Source organism: Panthera leo, chromosome A2, assembly GCF_018350215.1.
Source record: "Panthera leo isolate Ple1 chromosome A2, P.leo_Ple1_pat1.1, whole genome shotgun sequence".
NCBI classification, from domain to species: Eukaryota; Metazoa; Chordata; class Mammalia; order Carnivora; family Felidae; genus Panthera; species Panthera leo.
Window position 1 is genome coordinate 58,354,704 of NC_056680.1, and position 23,311 is coordinate 58,378,014.

Here is a 23,311-nt window from a genome sequence, read left to right on the forward strand (position 1 = left end):
AGAGCCCAATAAGCTTAAAATAAACTCAAAGCGGAGCCAATATCTTACGTGAAAAATGTTACAGAGTCAGATGACTTTGTGCATGAATCCAACCAAGCCATCTCATGCAACTTCTTTAGGAACAGAGAAACACGGGCCACCACTCGTAGTAGGCTGTGACCAATTCTGTTGGCGAGTGACTAATCGAACACTTGTCCGCAATCCCTCCACTCTCACCGAACTCTACCAAGAGGGGCCCAACACATGAAGTACTCACCTTCCCGGCCTTCCTTGCAGTTGGACAGTTCTGGCCAATGAAACACAAGCAGACATTTCATGGTAGCCTCAGGGAAAGTTCTTATTTTCCTGACGAAAGGAGAAGGCCATCCGGTACCACCTTCCCCCTGCTTCCTGCCGTGGATGTGAATCCTGGAGCTGAGATGGCCATCTCGCCACCATGGCTGAAAAGCCAAGAGACCGAGGAATGAAGGCCCAGATCTGGTTGAGTGAGTGAAAGAAGGTCAGTGGCCACCTACCCTCTCCCCTTCTTGTCCCGGACACCGTTGAAAAGGTTATGCTTGTTTATTCGTTACTTACAGCTGAGTCATTTCCGAAATAAGCGCAAACCTGATTTCAACCCTGTCAAGGACACCATAAGAAAGTTAAGTTGCAGCCAATCTCATACATAAACAGATGGAAATAATCCCAAATAAAATATTAGCAAGTCAAAGCCAGCAGTGCATTAAAAGAAAATGCCAAGTAGGGTTTAGTCCAGGAATTTAAGGATAATTTAACATTAGAAAAGTCATCAATGTTATTCACTTCATTAGCAGACTAAAGGAGAAAAACCATCTGTTCATCTCAATAGATGCTAAAAAAGCATTTGATGAAATTCAAAACTAATTCATAGTAAACATTCTTAGTGAACCAGGTGTAGATGCTATCTTCTTTAATTGAATAGAACTTTTTACAGAGACCTGCAGCAAATATCTTACCAGGAGAAGTAGGGGGAGAATTTCCATAAAAGTGAGAAGGTAGGGGAGGATGTGTGCTGTCCTGGGGAGCACTCAATGCCAGTTCCAGCCAATGCAAGTAAACAAGAAAAAAGAACAAGCCTACGTTTTGGAAAGGAAAGGAGATAACTGTCATTAAATGTTTATAGGCAACAGAGTCATCTATCCAAAAATCTAAGAGATTCTACAAAGAACCAACCATTCTCTGACCTCTTCGTCATAGCTCTAAATTAGAGACACTATTGGTATGGATCTCATAGGTCACTAAGACTGTTAAGTTCGTGTATGTGAGGAACTAATAAGGCACAAGATCAACATTCGCAAAGACCAGTAATAACCAGTTAGAAATTGAAACAAAACATCTTTTTTTTTTTAATTTCATTTACAATAGCAATCAAACCTATGATACACCCAGAAATAAACCTAACCAAAGATGCGACTTAGGCAGCAGATGATGAAATTCCAGGAGGGGACAATAATACAGAAGCTTGGAACAAGTGGACACAGGACCTGAAATGTCATCGCCCTCCAAAGTAAGTCAGGAGTTCAAGGCAATTCCAATCCCTAACGCACAAGGATTTTGATGCTTGTGGATCCCATGACAGATCCTACTCCACGGTGTCTAAGGCCCCCCCAAAAAGATGTACCAACTTGTGACGACACTAACATAGGATGGCCGCTCTTGCCCTAGAGTCGATTATCCATAGTGCCATAGTTGAAAAATCAGATAATTGAAAAATAATATCCCACTGTTTTAAAAATTATTAGTACAGCTGCCTACTCCCTTGGGGCAACTAACAGGATTAGATCACATCTGCTTTCCTATTTGCCACTCCCCACCAGTCCCGGTGGCTTTATGGCAGATAACTGCACGGTAGATAAGTAGGAGTAGAATTGCTGCATCGCGAGGTACCATGGCCTCTCCGTTATTGTTAATGCCAAACAATCCCCCAAAACAAGTGTCTCCAGGCACACGCGTAGCCGTATTCGAGCATTCTGGTTCCTCACCTTTTGGTATTGTCACGGCTCTGTACTTTTAGCCGTGCTAGTGGGTAGGCAGGGGTGTTTCATTGTGATTTTAGTTTGCATTTTCACAATTACTAGCAAGGCTGAGCACCTTAAAATTTTTTTTTAGTTTCATTCGAGTACCGCCAACCCGCAAGGTTACATTGGTTTCAGGCATACGACATCGTGATTCAACAACTCTGTATGTTATACGCTGTGCTCACCACGAGTGTGGCCTCCACCTGTCACCATACAACACTGTGACAGTATCACTGACTATATTCCCTAGACTGTGCCTTTTATTTTTGTGATTTACTCATGCCATACCTGGAAGCCTGTGCTGCCCACTCCCCTTCACCCATGTGGCCCATCCCCCCATCCCCTCCCCTCTAGCAACCATCAGTTTGTTTTCTGTATTTATAGGTCTGATTCTGCAGAGTCAGAATCTGCATGTGAAGCAAGATCCCTCCAGGATTTATGTGCACATTCAAGTTGGAAAATGCCTGCCTTGGCCCCCTCCACAAAGCTGTGTTGTGCACACTAACGTTCAGCACGTCTTGGGGGACAAGCCTCCTGCACACGCCTCCTAGCGGCCCTGCTTCCAGGAAGTCCTCAGTCTCCACCCTGGGCTCAGGCCTGGGCTCAGGGGGAACCAGGACCTCCCACAGGCTGAGGGCCTGGCCGCTTCCACAAGGAAGTTTCAAGTGCCCCCCAAAAGGAACACCTGTCAAAACAGGGATACCAAAGTTGGATGTCCTTAACTGAACTTAGCACATTAACGTTTTACACACACATTCTAATACTTCGTCTGTAGGTGAAATCTTACTGCAGATAACCGAAGTCTAGATCGGAGACACTTTGATAATGGAAACTCCAGGCCACGTGGGGTCCTTGGCCCCTTGGCGACCAGCCCCGCAGAGCCCCAAGCACCCCAAGGCTCTGTCGGTCGTCCCCTCTCCACCTCCGAAATAGCTCAGAAGTCTCTCTGCTCTTCTCCATCCCACCACCCACACCGCCCGTCTTCTAGATTATGGCCTCCTCTCCCACGGGCGCTGTCTGGGGCCATGCCTGACCTCTTAAAACCTATTATCCACCCTTCAGCCAGAGTAGTGCTTCTAAAACACAAATCTGATTGTGTCACTTCTGGCTTAAACCAGTGCAATCCCTCCCTGCTGCTGTCAGGATAAAGTAAAACTCCCGACCCCCAGCTAATTCCAACTCATCCCTGACCCTCTCACCATGTCACCAGCCACAGTGAGCTGCTCTGTTCCCCAAACACTGGCTCCCATGAAAGGCTCCACCTGCCTCTGTCTCCCTGCCCAGAGGTCTCCTTCCCAGCCACCTGCTCCAACTTCCAGGTCCCGATCAGGGGCCTCGGGGCCTCTGCTTTCCCATCAGAGGGCACGCTACCCTCTCCCGCCATGGCCCGCTCAGGGGGTTCTCTCCCGTGTGGAATCCCGGGGCCACTGAATCCAGGGCCACCCCTGTTTGCCCACAGCAGTGCCTGGCACCTTGTACCAGGGCTGATGCTGAGTCGGCCCTCAGCAGTTGATGCCTCGGGTTCTCTCCAGCTGGGGATGATGATGGCTAAAGAAAGCTACACACAAGTTGGCACATACATCTGTGTGGACGGGCATGTCTGTTTCTCTCGGGCAAATACCGAGGAGCAGGATGCCTGATTGAGGGCACGTGTAACTTTACAGGCAACTGTCCACGGCTCCCTTTCCTATTCTGCGAGGATGGAGAGGGGTGGAATCAAGTCCTCAGTCACCAGTGGCCTGGCCTCCTCCACCAGGGGTCTGTCTGCCACCGTAAACCTTCAGGTCCTCCCCCCAGCAGAGGACAGACAGGCTTGCTTGCTGCCCACCCCCACCACCCCACCCCCGTCTTCTCTCTGGGGCTCTATCAGGCTTTCCGGCTTTCCAGTCCCCACACTGTGGGGTTATGCCCCACTGTGATAGAGGATGGAGGTCAGTCCGGAGGGATGGGGTCTCCCACTACCCAGGCCCAGAGGAGTTTCCATGTGCCTCCAGGCCAAGGTAATGTCTTAGCAGGCTGCCTTCTGCTTCTCATCCTGCATCGGACTTCCACATTTAGCGAGCTTAGCCTCTTACACACAGACCAGCGCAATCTCCCGCTTCTATCCTGGGTGAGAATCCGACCTCTACCCAAGGCAGGCCGGAGGCTGCACTGAGGGACAACGCCAACTCATTTCACCTCTGGGCAGAACTCCATTCTGTCCCTTCTAACTGGACTACTGCAAGTTCCCTCGCTGGGCTCCCTCCTCCCTCCTCCAGCCCAGGGCGCTGCTTTTTGCTACATACCCTCCGCCTAAACCCCAAGCCTGAACCCTGCCCCACAGCCAACACTGACCACACCGACCGCACTCCTGCCACATCTCTGTCCTCTCTCCCTCCTCCCCTCCCCGTCTCTCCTAAGAGGTTTGAATCCTGCTGGAGCTTTGAAAGAAGACTGGCTGGGGGCTGACGAAGGCCAGGGTTCACGTGCGAGATAGCGGCACAGAAGAAACTCCATCTCTGCTGTCTTTCTGTGCTAAGCCCCATTTTACTCATTTTCCATAATTTGCCTCTGACTAAGCCAAAGAAGCAATGTTCCCCCTCCAAAGGAGAAGGAAAGAAGTTCATTGCGCTCTGAGTTTTGTCTGAGACCCCAAACACCTTGTCACATGTGAAGAGCTGGGTCCCAAACTCGTTCCAGCACGATGGCTTTGAACAACCCTCGGCTGACGCTGGCATCAGTACCCCACCTTCGGTGATTTATGAAATAACAACTATTTTTCACCTGACACTTACCTTCGATCAGATCGTACCCCGGATCCCTGGAGAAACATGTGTTCTAAAACACATGTTTTAGAACTGGGCCCCTTTCCAGTATAAACCCCTCACCCCAGGCGACGAGGTGACACATTTTCCTTTCCTTTCTGAGTCTCCCAGAAACTCCGTCTGCTATTCTCTACCTGTTCACGTCTGATTTCTGCCTTGCCCGAAACCAAGGACTCTCTTGGCTGGTCCTGTGGGACCCCACTCTGGGGTCCTCAGATCTGGCCTGCTTGCCTCACCAGGGGCCGAGAAAGCTCTGCAAGGGTCCCCTGTGAGAATCGGCAAAGGCAGCGTCTCAGTACGGCTGATGGCTTGACATACACACCATGTACCCTGTTTCTAAACTGTTCCTTTGTCCTATCCAGTTGGCCACTCCCGGGATGCCCTCCCTCGTCCCTTCCAACCATCTTTTAAAAACAAGAAAAATCAGCTTCGAGATGCAATTTATATACAATAAAATGAATGCGCCTACTTCAAGTGTAAAGTTTGGGTTTTCATAAATACATCCAGTCACACGATCACCACCGTAATTGTGGTATAGAATAGTTCCATCACCTCAAAAAACCTCTTCGCGCCCCCTTGCAGCAGACCCCCACCTCCACACCACCCCCCCTCCCCCACAGGTGACTGCTGATTTGCTCTGTCACCAGAGACCACCGGCTCTCATACCCTCTCTGTGTTTTCCATGGTCCTAAACCACAGACTGGGCTAATGGTGTCTATTTCCTGTGGTTGTGGGAAACTTCAAGCGAGATTGATGGAAAGAAAATGAAGTTTTGCTTGTGACGTTGCATTGTGTGAAAAGAGGTCCAAGAGTTTTCTTCAAATGGGAAAGATGTGTCATTCTCTGCCTTAAGACAGCATTCACTTTGCCTAGCCGGAGGGGCGCCTGGGTAAGAAAGGCCGTCTTCCTTCTGGGCAGCCCCAGCCCCAGCCCTGCCAAGCTTGTGAGGGGTCGCAGAGGGGGAGAGGTGTGTTTCCCTCACCACCGCCAAAGAAAGTGTGTTTTCAGTTGAGAGCCACAAACCCCAAGGCAGAAGGACAGTGCTGGGATGGCGGGCCCAGGGAGGGTACTTTGAAATACCGTGCAAAGGATTTTCCTTGCTGGGGGTTCTGGGGTCCTGTAGCCCTCCATCCACTGACGCTCAGGCCTCCCCAGCCCCCGGGGAAGAGAAGAACCCAGTAGCGTAAAGAAGTAGTCGTCTGGGGTCCCAAAGAATGCGCACAGACACGGTCCCGAGAACACAGGGAAGATCCAGGCACTTAAGGGAAGAAATGCCTTCCTTGGCTCTTTCAAAGCAGAGTTTTAATAAGCAGGGGTCAAAAAAGTGTAGAGATGGAGAATAAATTAGTGGTTCCTGGGAGGGTTGGGGCTGATGGGGGGAGAGGGGAGGATGTGGCTGGGAGCTGCAGCATGAGGGACAGACAGCTCTGTGTCTTGCCTCCTCACAGGTGATAAAAGACACAAAACTAGATACACACATTGTATCGATGTCAGGGTCCCGGTTTCCATATGATGCTACAGTTACATACGATGTCACCACCGGGGGACAACAAGAGAAGGGCACATAGGGGCCTCTCTATACTATCTTTACATGTCCTGTGAGCTATAATCATCTCAAGAGGAAAAAGTTAAAAAAAACAAACAAACAGCTAAGCTTGGAGTGCTAAATGGAGAGATCTTTCTAACAAGCCAGTGCATCGGAGGAAGAAGGATGAGATTTATGAGTGAGTTTCGGCCCAATCCAACCCCAGTGGGTAAAGAAGGTGGACAAGGTTGGCCAGAGTGCCAACCGGAAAGGGGGAAAGAGTGGGTCCCAGAAAGGGGACCAGTATCCCTCTCCTTCCAACATCACCAGTCCAGGGACTGGGCAAGACGGCGGGAACCTGTGTAGGTTAAGAAGGCCTCTTAGAGAGTTCCAGCGTTCCACCCGGGACCACCACTCCGTGTCTCTGGATCTGTGCGGTATGAGGGTAAAAGGCCTAAGGGAGGCTCACAGAGCCCCACATACCTTTGGGGACACAGCCAAGATCCTCCAAGCTCCAGAAGGAAAGTGAAAGAGCCGATGGCCCCATAGATGGGCAGTGGCTAGAATTGGGCTGAGAAGCCACAGAGTGACAAGGACACAAGCAGTGGACACCAGCTCCCCAGTGCCAAAAATACCAAGGCCCAGCCCCCCATCAGCAGGTGCCAGCTTGCAGTGCCCAGCACCAGGCAGTATAAGCACCCCTGCGAAGAGTCTACAGGTATCTCAAGGCAACCCACACCTCCCTCGACGCAAGAGGAGAAAGAGAAAGGAGAAGCATTTGCTAGAACGTTCACCCAAAAGAGAGGAAGTTCAAAAAGTAACTGTCACGTTAAAAATGTCAAGATTAAGTGCGTTCTGCTGAAGGCAGAGTTGTCCTAGGATATGAGAGGAGGGCAGGACAGGTAGGGGAAGGAGCTGGGTTCCCGGTCACAGGACCGGCCTCCACACCAGGCGTCCTTGGGATTCTGGGGCACAACCAGCTGGCCAGCCCTCTCCGCAGGACTCCAGACCCCTCATGCAATGGAGCATTCACCAGCTCTCAGAATTTGCCAGGCACTTCAAACATGCCCGAAGCCAACGCTAAGATGGTTCTCTCATACCTGGTTCTGCTCCAATGTTTTGGCGTGACAGAAGCGCCCCATTATCCCCAGTTTGTGTAGGGCAGAAGTTGGGGATGACCCTTGACATCACCACTGTTCGCCCTTTACCCACCCCCATCCCCTTCTCTCTGAATACACTGCCTCCATCCCGTCCTCCCCTTACCTGGATGAAGAGACTCCTACAATAGATGCAAATACCGAATATTATGTTGTATACATGAAACTAATATAACATTACATGTCAATTATTATACCTCAAAAAATAAATAAATAAATAAAGAGCCTCTTAATCTGTATCCACATGTTTGTGATACTGTTATCCCAGCAGACAAAAGTTACAACCCTTCCTCAGTAGAAACGGGTGGTCTGTAACTAAAGTTCCCTATTGTCTCAAAACTGCATTTGTCGCAATTAATTGTTGGAATCTGGATCTAAACAAGACCCACCTGGCATGGAGTTGCTATGTCTCTTCGTCTGAGTATGTCCCCCCTCCTCGTGTGCTTTGTTTTGTTTTGTTTTCATGCCCATGACATATTGCAGAAACCAACTCGGTTGTTCTGTAGATGGTGCCGCTTCCTGGATTTGTCTTTTTGCTTCCTTACGGTTTTCTAAAGCAAATGGTGTTGGGGAAACTGGATATCCACATGCAAAAGTGTGAACTTGGACCCTTACCTAACACCGTATACAAACATGGACTCAAAATGGGTCAAAGACCTAAAATTACAAAACTCTTAAAAGAAGGCATACAGAAAAACTTCATCACATTGGGTTTGGCAGTGACTTATAAAGGACAACGAAAGTAAAATTAGATGGAGTGGACTCTATCAGAACTTCAAACTTCTGTGCATATCAAAGGACACAAGCAAATGAAAAGGCAACCTGTAGAATGGGGAGAATATTTGCAAACCACATATCTACCAAAGGGTTAATATCCAGACGTATTAAAAATTCCTATAATTCAACAGCAAGAAAAATGATTTTTTTTTTTTTTAAATTTTTTTTTTCAACGTTTTTTATTTATTTTTGGGACAGAGAGAGACAGAGCATGAACGGGGGAGGGGCAGAGAGAGAGGGAGACACAGAATCGGAAACAGGCTCCAGGCTCCGAGCCATCAGCCCAGAGCCTGACGCGGGGCTCGAACTCACGGACCGCGAGATCGTGACCTGGCTGAAGTCGGACGCTTAACCGACTGCGCCACCCAGGCGCCCCAAGAAAAATGATTTTTAAGAGGGGCAAAGGACTAGGGGCACCCGGGTGGCTCAACCAGTTAAGCGGCCGACTTCGGCTCAGGTCATGATCTCACGGTTCGTGGGTTCGAGCCTCGAGTCGGGCTCTGTGCTGACAGCTCAGAGCCTGGAGCCTGCTTCAGATTCTGTGTCTCCCTCTCTCTCTGCCCCTCCCCTGCTCACGCTCTGTCTCTTCCTGTCTCTCAAAAATAAATAAACATTAAAAAAATTTTTTTAAAAGAGGGGAAAAGTACTTGAATAGGGACATTTCGCCAAAGAAGATCTACAAATGGCCGAAAAGCACATGAAAAGATGCTCAAACATCACCAATCATTAGGGAAATGCAAATCAAAACTACAATGAAATACTATTTCGTACCCATTAGGATGGCTACAATAGAAGAAAACGAAACAACAGAAAATGACAAGCATTGACAATGACATAGAGAAATTGGGACCCTCGTCCATGTTGGTGGGAAAGCAAAATGGTGCGGCCACTGCAGGAAACAGTATGGAGGTTCTTCGAAAAACCAAAAATAGAATTGCCCATATGATCCACCAAAACCATTTGTGGATAGATACCAAAACAAACTGGAAGCAGGGTCTCAAAGAAATGTTTGCCTGTTCAAAACAGCATTATTCATAATAGCTAACATGGGGAAGGAACTAAAATGTCCTTCAACAGGTGAACATACAAGCAAAATGTGTTCTATGCAAACAATGGAATATTACTCGGCCTTCAAAAGGAAGGCAATTCTGGCACAGGCTACAACATGAATGAACCCTGAGGACATGGCATTCAGTGAAACAAGCCAGTCACGAAAGGACAAATGCTACAGGATTCCACTCATGTGAGCTACTTAACAGAGTCAAATTCACAGAGACAGAAAGTAGGAGGGTGGGTGCCAGGGGCTGGGGGAGGGGATGGGGAGTTACTGTTTAATGGGGACAGAGTTTCCGTTTGGGAAGATAAAGTTCTGGAGACGGATGGCGGTGACGGCTGCTGGAAAAAATCAAGAACAATCTAGTAGATGTTTCCCCAAACCATTCTGTGATTCTTTGCTTGTAACCCACTAGGTTTATGTTGAGTGCTTTGTCCTATGCATGTAAATCTAAAAACATACACACTTGTTAAACTCCAGCAAATAAACCTTTTAATTAAAACAAACAAACGAACAAAAAACCCAGACTAGTATCCTCTATCCTGAGTCTTCCAGAGAGGGACTTCCTAGGATAAATGTCCACACTGATCAGAGGCTGAAGGTTCCTCTGCATCAGGTCACATGACATGCAAGCCAGGCTCCCGACCTGGTTGACTGAGTGTCCCTCAGGGCATGGCCACTGTCCTCCAAAGTCACCTGGCCTGGAGGGGCTATTGATTACAGCTGTCCTGGGGTGGGACAGGCAGCTAGTGCTGAGGCACAGGGGAATTGTGACCCCAGACTAAGTAAGGAATGTAAATATGTAGGAGCACATTATGCACAATTCAGCGCTAAGAGATTTCCAGGACTCTGAGTAAAGGGAGACCAAAGAAAAATGCAATTAGCAAAAGCGGGCTCAGAAATCGAAAGGCTTTGTGTAAACCATAGCATGAGAAAAGTGAAATCAAGTCTAAATAACGTTCCTCAAAAAGCTCTGGGCCTCAATAGTTTTATGAGCCCGGCTCTTTTCCAACTGTCCAAACAATAAGTGGATGCTGGCCGTACCATGTGAACAGATTATTCTGTAGTAATTTCCAGGGGTAGCTGGGGCTCCCAGAGTGTGACTGGTTCTCAAACAAGCAGACTGGCAGCCCCAGGGAACTCACTAGAAATGCACACTCTCCACCCCACCCAACACCCGCAGAATCAACAATTCTGGGGGCGAGACCCAGCCCTTTGTGTTGTAACAAGCCTCTCCGGCTAAATGAAGGCTGAGGAGGCCTGGGGCTAAGGGAACATCTCTACTCCAGGGCTCTGGATTTCTCATCTCTCCTAACCCAGGGGTGATGTGTTCTAATTCCTCTTCATAAAGCTGTGCATCCGTTCTTTGTATCTTTAGATTCAGCACCTTTGTCTTAAAGCGAGTCTTCCGTCCATGTGTTTGTAATTTCTCAAGTCCATCATCTGAATAGCAGGCGTGGGCGAATCTATTTTTCAGTTACCAAACCAATAGATCCTCATGACCTAAAACGAAAGACGCATGCACGCGGCAATACGACACGATGGTTGCCCATAATTCTGTCTCCCACATGGAATCCAGGCCATTATTCCGGCGTACACACCTCCAGACCGTCTTCTTATGCACAGATACATTTCATTCGCCCACCAAAAAAGGGACCAGCTCATATAAACTGCATCATAACTTGCCTTTTCCATTTCATAATATATCATGAACAATTTCCCTTGTTAATCGATAAACTGTTATTAGTTTTCTCAAAGCCCTTACTGTATAATTTTCTGAACCTGTCTCCTATTGTTAGAAATGATTACATGAGTTCATCTTTGGACAGTACCTGGCACCTGGTAAATGCTGTATGAATAATTGGCCTCAAAATGTGTTAATCAGAGAGCAACAAAAACACAGGAGAAACTGGCAAATCCACAATCAAAGGGGAAGATTGTTAACACTTGTTGGAAAACTACAAGTACATGCAAAACTGAGAAAGGGGAGGCTTGGAATCACCTCCGAACGCCTCCACTGCCTCCGCAAAGCTGTGATCTCACGCAGGCCACTTTCACGGGGCATTTCTCCTACACGCCCCTGTCCCGCCTGAATCCGAGGGACGCTGCACAGCTTCCTTCCAGCCATGCCAACATCTGCCTGGCCCCCCAGACTGCAGCCAGGTATGCTGCTCTCAAATTCATTTCCGCTTCTAACCCCAGCTCTGCCATGGCTCCCTTATCCTGGTACACAGGTCTCTGGAAGGTGGGACCACCTGAATGTCTGACCTCCTCCAGCTCCCTTGCCTTGGGCTCCTGGAAGGGGTCTGCTCCCCGCCCTGGGTCTTGAAAGGTGGGCTCCCCACTGCCCCCAAGGCCCCTACTCCCTGACCCCTTCTCCCGGTGGGGCTGACTCCCACTCCCCCTTCAGACCCAGCTCAAAGCCCCCTGGTTGGTGATCTTTCCCTGACCTGTGATAACTAGATCAGTTACATCCCCTGGACCCTCTCCTTGCCAGCATCCAACACAATCCTGTCTGTACCTGTTGCTGGCAGTTTACTGGATCAATCCGACCATCCTCTTGCCTATCACTGAGCCACGTTGCAGATGAACCATTTGACAGTGACCGATGATCCTATCATCTTGAGCCAAACCAGGTGGCCTGACCCTACCCTCCTCACAGGACAGGCCTTGGCCCACACGCCTTTTTTTTTTTTTTAATGTTTATTTATTTTTGAGAGAGAAAGACACAGAATACAAGTCGGGGAGGGACAGAGAGAGGGAGACACAGAATCTGAAGCAGGCTCCAGGCTCTGAGCTGTCAGCACAGAGCCTGACACGGGGCTCGAACCCACGAACCGTGAGATCATGACCTGAGCTGAAGTCGGATGCTTAACCGGCTGAGCCACACGGGTGCCCCTAGCCCACCTGCCTTTTATGAGGGCACCAGGTGTAGGACCAACTCACAGGCCCCTGGGAAGCCACGAGCTGCAGGCTGGTGTGGCCCTCTGCTCCTTCCTGGTCTGTGAGGAGGTTGGTGCATTGCCTGGCCTGGCTCTACGACACTGCCTGGAGACTCCCTTCTCCTCGGAAAGCATGTCAGCACTGAATAAACCAGGCGTGTGTAGGTTCTGGGGCTTATGCAGGAGAGGGAGAGCCGTTTTTGTCTGGTGAGAGTGGGTCCTTGGAATGGATAAAGAAAATGTGGTGTATATACACAAGGGAGTATTACTCGGCAATCAAAAAGAAAGAAATCTTGCCATTTGCAACTACGTGGACGGAACTGGAGGGTATGACGCTAAGCGAAATTAGAGAAAGATATCTTATGACTTCACTCATGAGGACTTTCAGATACAAAACAGACAAACATAAGGGAAGGGAAGCAAAAATAATACAAAAACAGGGAGGAGGACAAAATATAAGAGACTCTTAAATATGGAGAACAAACAGGGTTGCTGGAGGGGGTTGTGGGAGGGGGGATGGGCTCAATGGGTAAGGGCCATTAAAGAATCTACTCCCGAAATCATTGTGGCACTATATGCTAACTAACTTGGATGCAAATTTTAAAAAAAAATTAATTAAATAAAAATAACAATAGAAAGTGGGTCCTTTTCCCCTTTGTCTGGTGCCCGGGCCACAGCTAATCGTGTGCACCCTACCCCCTTCCTCAACATCCGGGTACTCTAACCTGTCCATCCTATTCCAACACCGTCCTGCTCTCTCCTCTCCAACTGGCTCTTTATCTGTCATGTAAACAGCAAGCCCCCAGCCCCGAACTCCTTAAGCAAAACTCTTCCTCATGCTCCTCAGCTGCCAGGCTGCCTACCCCCCTCCCACGCCCCCTGCCACCTCCACGTTTGTGAATCGCTCCCAGTGAGAACCCACAGTGCGTTCTCCATCACAGAGAAGATGGATCTGGAGCCTGAGGCTCTCCTGTCTCTGAACACTACTGCCTTTCTGTCTGTCAGCCTGCGGACACCAGCCCCCAAATCTTTGTCCCCCCTGCACCCCAGGAGTGCCTTTCAGGGGACCTCTGCCACACAGCTTCCTCTTCCCAGTTCATGATGCACAATTAGAAGACAGGCAGCCTGCCCGGGTGGGGGCTGGGCTGTCACATGTGAAGTTTTGAACACTGCCTGGTGAATTGTCCTGTAAACGGATCATGTCCATTTTGTTCCCACCAGAAAAGAAATTAGACCAGGTTTCCCATCTCCCCGCTGCTGCCCCCCCCCAATACTCAGTACTATCTGTTTTTAAAAATGTTTATTTTGAGGGACACCTGGGTGGCTCAGTCAGTCGAGCGGCTGACTTCGGCTCAGGTCATGATCGCAAGGCTCGTGAGTTCGAGCCCTGCATCAGGCTCTGTGCTGACGGCTCGGAACCTGGAGCCTGCTTCGGATTCTGTGTCTCCCTCTCTCTCTGCCCCTTCCCCACTCGCTCTCTCTCTCTCTCTCTCTCTCAAAATAAGAGAGAGAGTGCACACGGTTGAACAAGTGAGGGAGGGGCAGAGAGAGGGAGAGAGAATCCCAAGCAGACTCCACACTGTCAGCACAAAGCCCAAGGTGGGGCTCGAACCCACGACCATGAGATCAGGACCTGAGCCAAATTCAAGAGTCAGACGCTTAATCAATGGAGCCACTCAGCGTCCCACACACTATCTTTTAAATATAGTACTTTTAAATCCATCTTTTAAATCTTGGCCAGTCTGAGGGTGAAAACCGAGAGCCTTCTCTGTTGTTTGGCTCTTACTGATATCAATTTCATACATTTAACTTAGAAGCAAACAGTCTAACAGAGTTGACGTGAAAAGGAAACTTCCTCACTGTTCCATGTCTTCCAGGGACGACTTGCACCTCTGTTAGCTAATTATTTTGGTACCTATTCTCTGTATTTCCACGCAACAAGCTAGTACTTGGATTTTCAGTTCTAGGCATGTCAGAGGTAACTGTTTTCACAGCCCTGCCCTCCCACCTCAGCAACTCTGTATGTTCACACCCTTCGGGGTTCTCCTGGCCTCAATTTCCTGAAGCATCTTCCTGTCAGCTGAATCTTCTAGACTGGCCTAGCTCGCAGCTGTCCTCCGGGGGCCTTCCTATGGTCAATCTCACGGCTCAATCTCACAAACCAAGAGATTTCTAGGAATCTTCTAGACTGGCCTAGATCACAGCTGCCCTCTGGGGACCTCCCCGTGGTCAATCTCACAGCTCAATCTCAAGAACTGTGAGATCATGACCTGAGCCAAAATAGGAGCCAGACACTTAACCGACTGAGCCACCCAAGGGGCCCCTTAGAGTATCTACACTGAATCCTCACCATCTATATTTTGCCCAAGTTTAGAACTCTAAGTTAGGAAACAACTTTCTGTTAGAATTTTCTGCTGACAGCAGTGAGTACCATGTGGGGCTCGAGCTCACAAACCATGGCATCACGACCTGAGCCGAAGTCGGACCCTCAACCAACTGAGCCCCTCAGGCGCCCCTGGGAAATTTTCTTGGTTCATGTCTTTGATGGTCTCTCCTCCAATTTCTATTCTGTTTCTAGAACCCCTGTCATGTAGATGCTAGGCCTCTAGTGCTCCTTTAATTTTCTTATTTTCTCTCCCATTCTGCACCTTGATAATTTTTGGTTCATTTTCTGAGGGGACGTCTCCCACTTCATCTTCTGTGGCCTTGTGGTTCCCATTTAGCTATTTTAGTTCATTTGCAAACTTCTCATTCTGAGGGCCCTTTTTTTTTTTTTTAAATAGTATCTTGCTTATATTTTAAGGATACGGTCTTCTTTCTCTGAGGATATTACTTTTCTGAGTTTTTCCCCTTCTCTCACCTGTCTTTGTCCCCTGAGTCCTGTGTCCTAGTTCTTGATCTTGGAGGTAGCAGACATATCTGACATTATAATATAATATGTAATAGAATTAAGTCTTGCGTGCTGCAGGCTTTCCTTGGAAGTCTAGTGACGCTCGGCTGCTGGCTCATAGTAAAGAGTGGGCACCAAAGAACAGATCAGAAGTCCTGAGCTTGGGAGTGTGGCTTCAGTGACGGCTGGGCCTTGTCTTTGAGGTGCCACCAATGTTATTAACTTTGGATTTTTCCTTTTGGCCCAGCCTGGCTTTCCAGAGAAGGCTGTTTCGTTTTCCTGCCCCCGAGGGGAAAGGGCGGCATGCTGGGAGCTGAGAAGGGTGAAAGCTGGTTTCGGGGCAAAATGATCTGTTTACTCCCAGAAAAGTCTAGTCTCTGCTGGGGGTGGGGGAGGTGTCTCCATTCCAACTACTTGTCAGAGAGTCTTTTTTCCTTTTTTTTTTTTTTTTCTTTGAGAGAGAGAGAGAGAGAGAGAGAGAGAGAGAGTGAGAGAGCATGTGCACACACAAGAGAGGGGCAGAGGGAGAGAGAATCTTAAGCAGGCTTCACAATGTCATCATGGAGCCCAGCGCAGGGCTCAATCTCATGACCTGAGCAGAAATCAAGCATCTGGACGCTTCATCGACTGAGCCTCCCAGGTGTCCCAGGGAGTCAAACTTCTGCTTTTAGTCCCGACCTTCTCCTATTTCCACACCGCCTCCAGTGTGTGTGTGTGTGTGTGTGTGTGTGTGTGTGTCACATCTTTATCCATTCATCCACCATTGGTTGCTTCCTTTTCTTAACTACCGTAAACAATGCTGCAGTGAACATGGGGGTGCGTATGTCTTTTTGAGTTAATGTTTTTGTTTCCCTCAGGGACGCCTGGGTGGCTCAGTCGGTTGGGCGTCCGACTTCGGCCCAGGTCATGATCTCACATTCTGTGAGTTCGAGCCCCGCGTCAGGCTCTGTGCCGACAGCTCAGAGCTTGGAGCCTGCTTCGGATTCTGTGTCTCCCTCTTTCTCTGCCCCTCCCCTGCTCATGCTCTGTCTCTCTTGTTCTTAAAAATCAATAAGCAATTGGGGCGCCTGGGTGGCTTAGTCGGTTGGGCGTCTGACTTCGGCTCAGGTCACGATGTTGCGGTCTGTGAGTTCGAGCCCCTCGTCGGGCTCTGGGCTGATGGCTCAGAGCCTGGAGCCTGCTTCCGATTTTGTGTCTCCCTCTCTCTCTGTCCCTCCCCCGTTCATGCTCTGTCTCTCTCTGTCTCAAAAATAAATAAAACGTTAAAAAAAAGAAAATCAATAAGCAAAAAATAAAAGTAAAAATAAATGTTTTTGTTTCCTTCGGATAAATACCCAGAGGTGGAATTGCTGGGTTGTACAGTAGTTCAAGTCTGTAATTCATTTGGAGTTAATTTTTGTGTGCAATATGAAATAGTAGTTTAGTCTCATTCTTTTGCATGTGACTGTCCAGTTTTCCCAACACTATTTATTGAAGAGGCTGTTTTTTTCTCCCCACTGCATATCCCTGGCTCCTTTGTTGTAAAGTAATTGACCACCAATGCATGGGTTTATTTCTGGGCTCTCTATTTCACTGATCTCTGTGTCTGTTTTTATCCCAATACTATACTATTTTGATTACGATAGTTTGAAATTAGTGATGTGATGCCTCCAGCTTTGTTCTTTCTCTAGTTTGCTTTGACTATTTGGGTTTTTTGTGTTTCCACACAAATTTAGGATTGCTTATTCTGTGAAAAATGCCATTGGAATTTTGCTAGGGACTGCATTGAATCTGCAGATTGTTTTAGGTAGTATGGACATTTTAACAACACCAGTTTTCCAATCCATGAGCACTTTTTTCCCCCTAATCCACAAGTGGTTTTTCTTGTAGGTGTTTCCCATTTCTCAATGGAGTTGAATCTCGTTATTCAATACTAAGAACTTGTATTTTCCCCCATCACTGGATATCATTTCTATCTGCCCCATTTTACTTGTCAGGGAAAATTTTTTTCTTAGGTGATCCCAGCGTCTTCAGAGGTTCCCCATCTTCTGTGCAGTGAAGCCTGCACAGAAGGCTGAATCCAGGTCAAGGTGGGCAGTGGGGCTCTCACGTGCAAAGCATGGTGTGGGCTCATCCGGTCCATTTGCCCTTGGGGCCCACTTTGCCCTGCTGTTCCGCCACCAGCCTCTATTGCCTCTGGCAGCCATGGAAGCATCTATTTAAACATCTGCATGCTCACCTGGATCCTGTTCATCGTCTAAACCCTGCTCTACACCCCAACCTCAGGCCTTCAGGTGTACATGTGGAGTCAGAGTACATCTCTGCTGCCTACAGGGCCACCGACGGCTCCCTCTGCCAAGCCCTGGTGCCCCTCTTGTGACTCTCTTCATGTAGGTACAGGTCGACCCAGTTGGGGGACAAGGATGGGCTCAGCTCTCCTTTTCCCTCCAGTCTGTTCTTCTGGCACGTTCCTTAGAACACGTCCTGGAAGACAGGGAATAGGATGGACCTCCTAGTTTCTTTACCCTCTCTGACTTTTTCCTGCCGTAGCCCTTGGAATGTCTATACTCCGAGGAAGGTAGGAGTGGGGGAAAGGGTATCAGTCACCTATTGCAAAATAATGCTGTGTAGCAAGGACAACGCCGACTCCCCTAGCACCCAGCAAGCCTCTCCTGGCTTACAAACCTGCGGGGGTCTGCTTCACTCAGCTCTGCTCCCAGCTGGGGTCCGGCAGGCCCTGCATTTCAGCCAAGACACTTCCCAGTGTCTAGGGTGCATGACAATCACCTGGAGGGTGTGCTCAGCTCCCCCCAGATCCCAGGCTGCACCCTCCTCCCCCCAAGATTCCGTGGGACTGAAGCCACCTCTCTGGGGGCTCACGCCCATCTGCAGGTCACCTGGCTCCGGGCTGGCCCAGAACCAGTGGGATACCTCTGCTCTGTACCCGTTTTCTTACGCTCCTTGAGCAATTGTCTCACGACAATTGCAGAGGCTCTGGCCCGACTGAAAGAGGCCCTCTGAAACCTCTGTTCACATCACACGTGTGCATGCGCCCTGAGCCCAGAGCCCGAGTGCCCCTCTCCCCCACCCCAGGGATGTGGCTCCTGGAAGGGGGACGAATACTTGTCGTCCTTCCCCAGTCCATTCTCTCCTCCTGTTCTTAGTGTATCTGTGGGTCCATCTCTGTTCTGGACTCTTCCTTCAACACCTGGTTGTGAAGGACTCCAGTGTGGTCTCCTAAACATAGTTGAAGCCCACCCCCTGGTCTCCCTGTCTGCTGCATCCCCCTTAGTTTTAAGGGCGATTGCCTCTCCCTTAAACTGCTGCTACCACTCCTGCTTTGGCTTCCTCCTTCTGAGGCAAAGCTCTTCCAGCCTGGTCTCTACCCCCTTGGCTGGAGCATATTTCTGAAATACAGCCTTGACCTTAGTACACTTCTGCTTGTCACTTCCTGACCTTCTGCAGAAAGCTCGGGGAGGGGGGCACCTCATCTAAGGGGTATATTGAGAAGGTGGAGGGTTTTCCTCTCCCTCTCCAAGGAAAGCCCCTCATTCTGCCCATTTCCATTGTGTTTCTGACCGTGGCAAGAGTGGGGATCAACTCTTTTTTTGAATTTGTCTCTCTGGAGCCTGGCCATTGATCCTCTCGGGTCTCGTTTTCCACACTGGGGTGGGTACTGAGGGTTCATGAAGATAGGAAAGGACAACTTAACTCAAAGAAGCACTCATATGCCCCAAGACCCAAACATGTCACCAGGCCTGGGGAAGGCCAGGAAGTGTCCTGTCCACAAACGCATGCCTCCAGCATCCCAGCCCTGAAAGGAAAGCCAAGTACCTCCAGCTGCCTCTGGGGCCGACATGAGATCTGCCTGTAGCTTCTGTGCCTGTGTGGGCAACGGACCCCTCTACCTTGTCCAGCCTGCTGGCCTGACACACAACCCCCCTGTGCTGTCCACCCATGCATGGGGTACCCAGCCCCTTGGAGTTACATGTGGGCACCCTTTGGCGGTCCTCTCTGGATGGGACGTCCCCCTCCAGCTGCCCTAGTGCCTTCTGTCTGGCCTCGGAGCGTCTCCAGCTTTGATCCCCCAGTGGGAAGCCAGCGCTTGGCCACCATGGCCTCCAGTGTATTTCCTTACCCCATGGGACTCCCACCCCCGTACTCCTCAGTCCCTCCAGCTCTGAGCAGGGACTTCTGTGGCCACTATACCCAGGTGGGATGGCTGACTCCTACCAGCTCAGGCTTCCCGGCTGCAGTCCTGACTGTGGCGGGGGGACCGTCCAGAGAAGCTTCTCACTTGAAGAGATGCCAAGCCCCTCCATCAGAATGGGCCTCCACTCCATGGTCAGCCTCTGGGCACCTGCACTGTCCCCCGGCCCAGAACTGTGCCCTCTGCCCCCTTCCCCCAGCGCAGACCCTCAGCCTGATCCCGGCTGTCCTCGCTCCCCTGCAGAGCCTGCCACCATCTCTTCCAGTGCTAATCAATAGCCCTGTCACCTGCTCCAACCATGGGAGACGTATTGCACGATGCCTAGTGAGCTGTGCGTCTGCCCAGACTCTGAAATTTGACTTCTAATTTTTAAAGGAGTTCAGATAATGTAACTTGTTCACTGTTTTTCAGTTCCCAGCACGCTCTTGTTGGCCCTGGAAAGTCTCCTCTATTCGTTATTTCTTTTCACTTTTTCCCCCTTTGCCCCTCAACCCTGCTACCTGAGCCCGATCCTCTCCCTGGCCTTTGTCATGGGCCTGCCCTGCTGTATATTTGATACAGGTCCTCAAATATGCATGCATGCAGCCTCGTAAAATGCATTTTGCTTGCTTATGTTTTGAAATTACATAAATGACATCATAACTCAAGTTTGCTCTTTATCAGTCGACGCAATGTTTAGGATCCACCCACCCACGTAATGCATGTACATTTAGTTCGTGGCACAAAACGGCTCTGCTGAAGGTCAGAGAATGGCCCACCCCACCCACCCCCCCAGGAAGATGGGAGTTACTGGTTGGAAAAAGAAACACTCTCCATTTATCTAGGAATGAGTACACTAACGGAAAGGACAAGATCCAGGTTTGGCCATGGGAGTGGGTGGTTGGGGTAAGTGAGGGAGCAGGATGAGTGTGTCGAGAAGGTGAAAGGACAGCTGGCTAGACGATCCATCCGTGTAGACGCGGGAATGATCAAGAAATAGGGCAGAAGTGAAGAAAGCCACTAGGCCTGCTGCAGAATCCTAAGACACGAGGAGAGACGACCATGGCCAGAGCGAGTAGCCACGGCATGGTCTGATGTGACCTTCAAAGGACTGTGGCGTGGAACTAGCAGTAAGGAGCAAGGTGTACCTGGGGACACACGAAAGAAAATGGCCATCGCTGGAGAGGGCTTCAGGGAAGCAGTGTCCCCAGGGGAACCAGGTGTCCTTGCCAGTGGGGATGCTGCAGAGAGTTGACATTCCTCCCTGGGGGACAGCTCAAAAACCATCTGGGGCTTTTCTGACTGACATGATGTTTGAAGAGTGTTACTGACTTGTAATGGGACCGTGGAAGCTGAGTGACTTCTGTCGTGCAGGTGTCCCTCCCACTGGAGAACTGCCCTGAATTTACCTGTCCTTCCCTCGTCCCACTGGGGGCTCACAGAGGTGAAACACAGCTCATAGTTAGTGAAGCTGAGAAGCTGATTCATTTTGCACAGAAGCACAAACTATGTTGGTACTGTTTTAAAGTACACGCCATACTAGCGAAAGTGACCTCCCCTCTTTCATTTTCCTGTGTGTTTACATTTTAAAAAAATTTTTTTTAATGTTTATTTATTTTTGAGGGACAGAGAGAGACAGCATGAGCAGGGAAGGGACAGAGAGAGAGAGAGAGAGACCCAGAATATGAAGCAGGCTCCAGGAGCTGAGCGGTCAGCACAGAGCCCGACGCGGGGCTCCAACCCACGAGCCGCAAGATCATGACCTGAGTCAGACGCTCAACCGACTGAGCCACCCAGGCGCCCCTGTGATTTTTTTTTTAATTGTGACATTCTAGGTTTCCAGGAAGTTGCAAAGGTAGCATAGAGAGGTCCAATGCAGACTTCACCCATTTCCCCCAGGGGTGCACCTTGCCTTACACCAGAACGATGTCAAACCAGGCAACTGAGTTTGGGGCAGTGTGGATACCGTTCTGTATGATCTTGTCACGTGTTCAGCTTTCTGTAACTGTCACCTCCATCGGGATACAGAGCTGTGCTATCATGACAGAGGTCTCTTGTAATATCCCCTCCCCCTGCACTAACTCCTGACAGTGGTTATGTGCTGTCTGTAGTTCCACAGTTTCGAGAACATTGTATCTACCGAATTATACACGATGAGCCCATTCGCATTTAATGTAATTACTGCTAGGTTAGGGCTGAAGTCTGCTGTTTCCTCTTTAGTTTTCAACTTGTTCCCTCTGTGTTTCACTTCTCTGTTTTCCTTCACCTGCCTTCCCAAGGGTTGCTTGAACATTTTTTAAAATTCCACTTTGATTCATCTGTACAGCGTATCTGTAGAGTTATCTCGCAGAGTATCTCTTTATATGGATTTTTAATGAAATACACAACATTCAAATTGTTTTCCTCTTACAGGTTGGATAGCCTTTCTCTCTCACTGCTTTCAAGATTTTTTTAGCCTTTAGTTTCCAGTATTTGGACTATGACGTATCGTGCTGGGGATTTTTTTGGACTTAACCTCATTTGGGATTGCTCAGTTTGTTTTCTTGAATCTCTAGGTTTCTGTCTTCTGCCCAGTTTGGGGCATTTCTTGCTGTTATCGGTTTGACTACTTTTTCAGTTCTACCCTCTCTCTACTCTCCTGGGTCTCCAGCGACCCAAATGTTAATCTTAAGTTATAGACCCAGATGTCCCTAAGATTCTATGCACTTTTTTTCTCCCTATTCAGAACAGGTCATTTTTATCATTCTATCTGTGGGTTTATGAATTCTTTCCTCTGTTCTCTCCATTCTTCTTTGAGCCCATCCACTGAGTTTGCTTGTTTTTTTTTTTTTAATTTCAATTATTATATTTTTGAGTTCTAAAATTCCTACTTGGTTCTTTTTTATATCTTCCATTTCTTTGCTGAGACTTTCCTTTCTTTAAAATGTTTGTTTATTTTTGAGAGAGAGAGAGAGGCAGAATGTGAATGGGGGAGGGGCAGAGAGAGAGAGACAGAATCTGAAGCAGGCTCCAGGCTCTGAGCTGTCAGCACAGAGCCCGACGTGGGGCTTGAACCCATGAACCACAAGATCATGACCTGAGCCGAAATCAGACACTTAATCAACTGAGCCACCCAGGCACCCCTCCTTTTACTCTTTCAGATAAAAGTAAGTTTTACTAAGTTACTGACTCACTCCTACCCTGCCCCCCATCTTAGCATCCTGTTGCTTTATTTTTTATCTTGCTATATCTCCCCCACGTGTGTTCAGAGCTGGCTCTTGTGGGACGGGCCTTCCGCAGCCTTGGACTGCCCTCACGGTAAATGACCGCTTAGCTGAAAACCCAGCTGTGAGCTTGTCTTCTCTCAGTGATTTGAGAATCAACAGACCCTTGAGCCACACGGGTTTGAAATGCACGGGTCTGCATATATGGCGGTTCGGTACAGGACGGTGCTTGAAACGTGGTTTCCCTTTCACACGACTGTTGTACTAGCATCTTCTTCCCACTGGCTTACTTGATTGTGAGAATACAGTGCAGTAAGACCTTGGATGGCAAGGACCTTGTTCTGCAAGATGAGCAAACCTTTCTAACACACGTTACCTTGATAAACGAGCAACGGCTGGCACTACAATGCATCCCACAGTCACTACTGAGCCAACAGTTCTTGAAATTCACTTTGATATACAAGTGCTTTGGGTTACAAGCATGTTTCCAGAAAGAATTACGCTCACAAACCAAGGCTTTACTGCATGATGCATACAACGTACAAAATACGTATTAATGGGCTGTCTGTGTTATTGGTGAGGCTTCTGCTTAAAAGCTGGGTTATTAGCAATGAAGTTTGGCCAAGGTGTCAAAAATGACATGGGGGTTTTTGCCGGCATGGGGGGTTGGCCCTCCTATAGCTGTGTTCTTTCGTCTTCTCACCACGGCCACCGGGAAGCCCGGCAGGGCCCCCCAGCCCTGCTTCTTGCGGGCA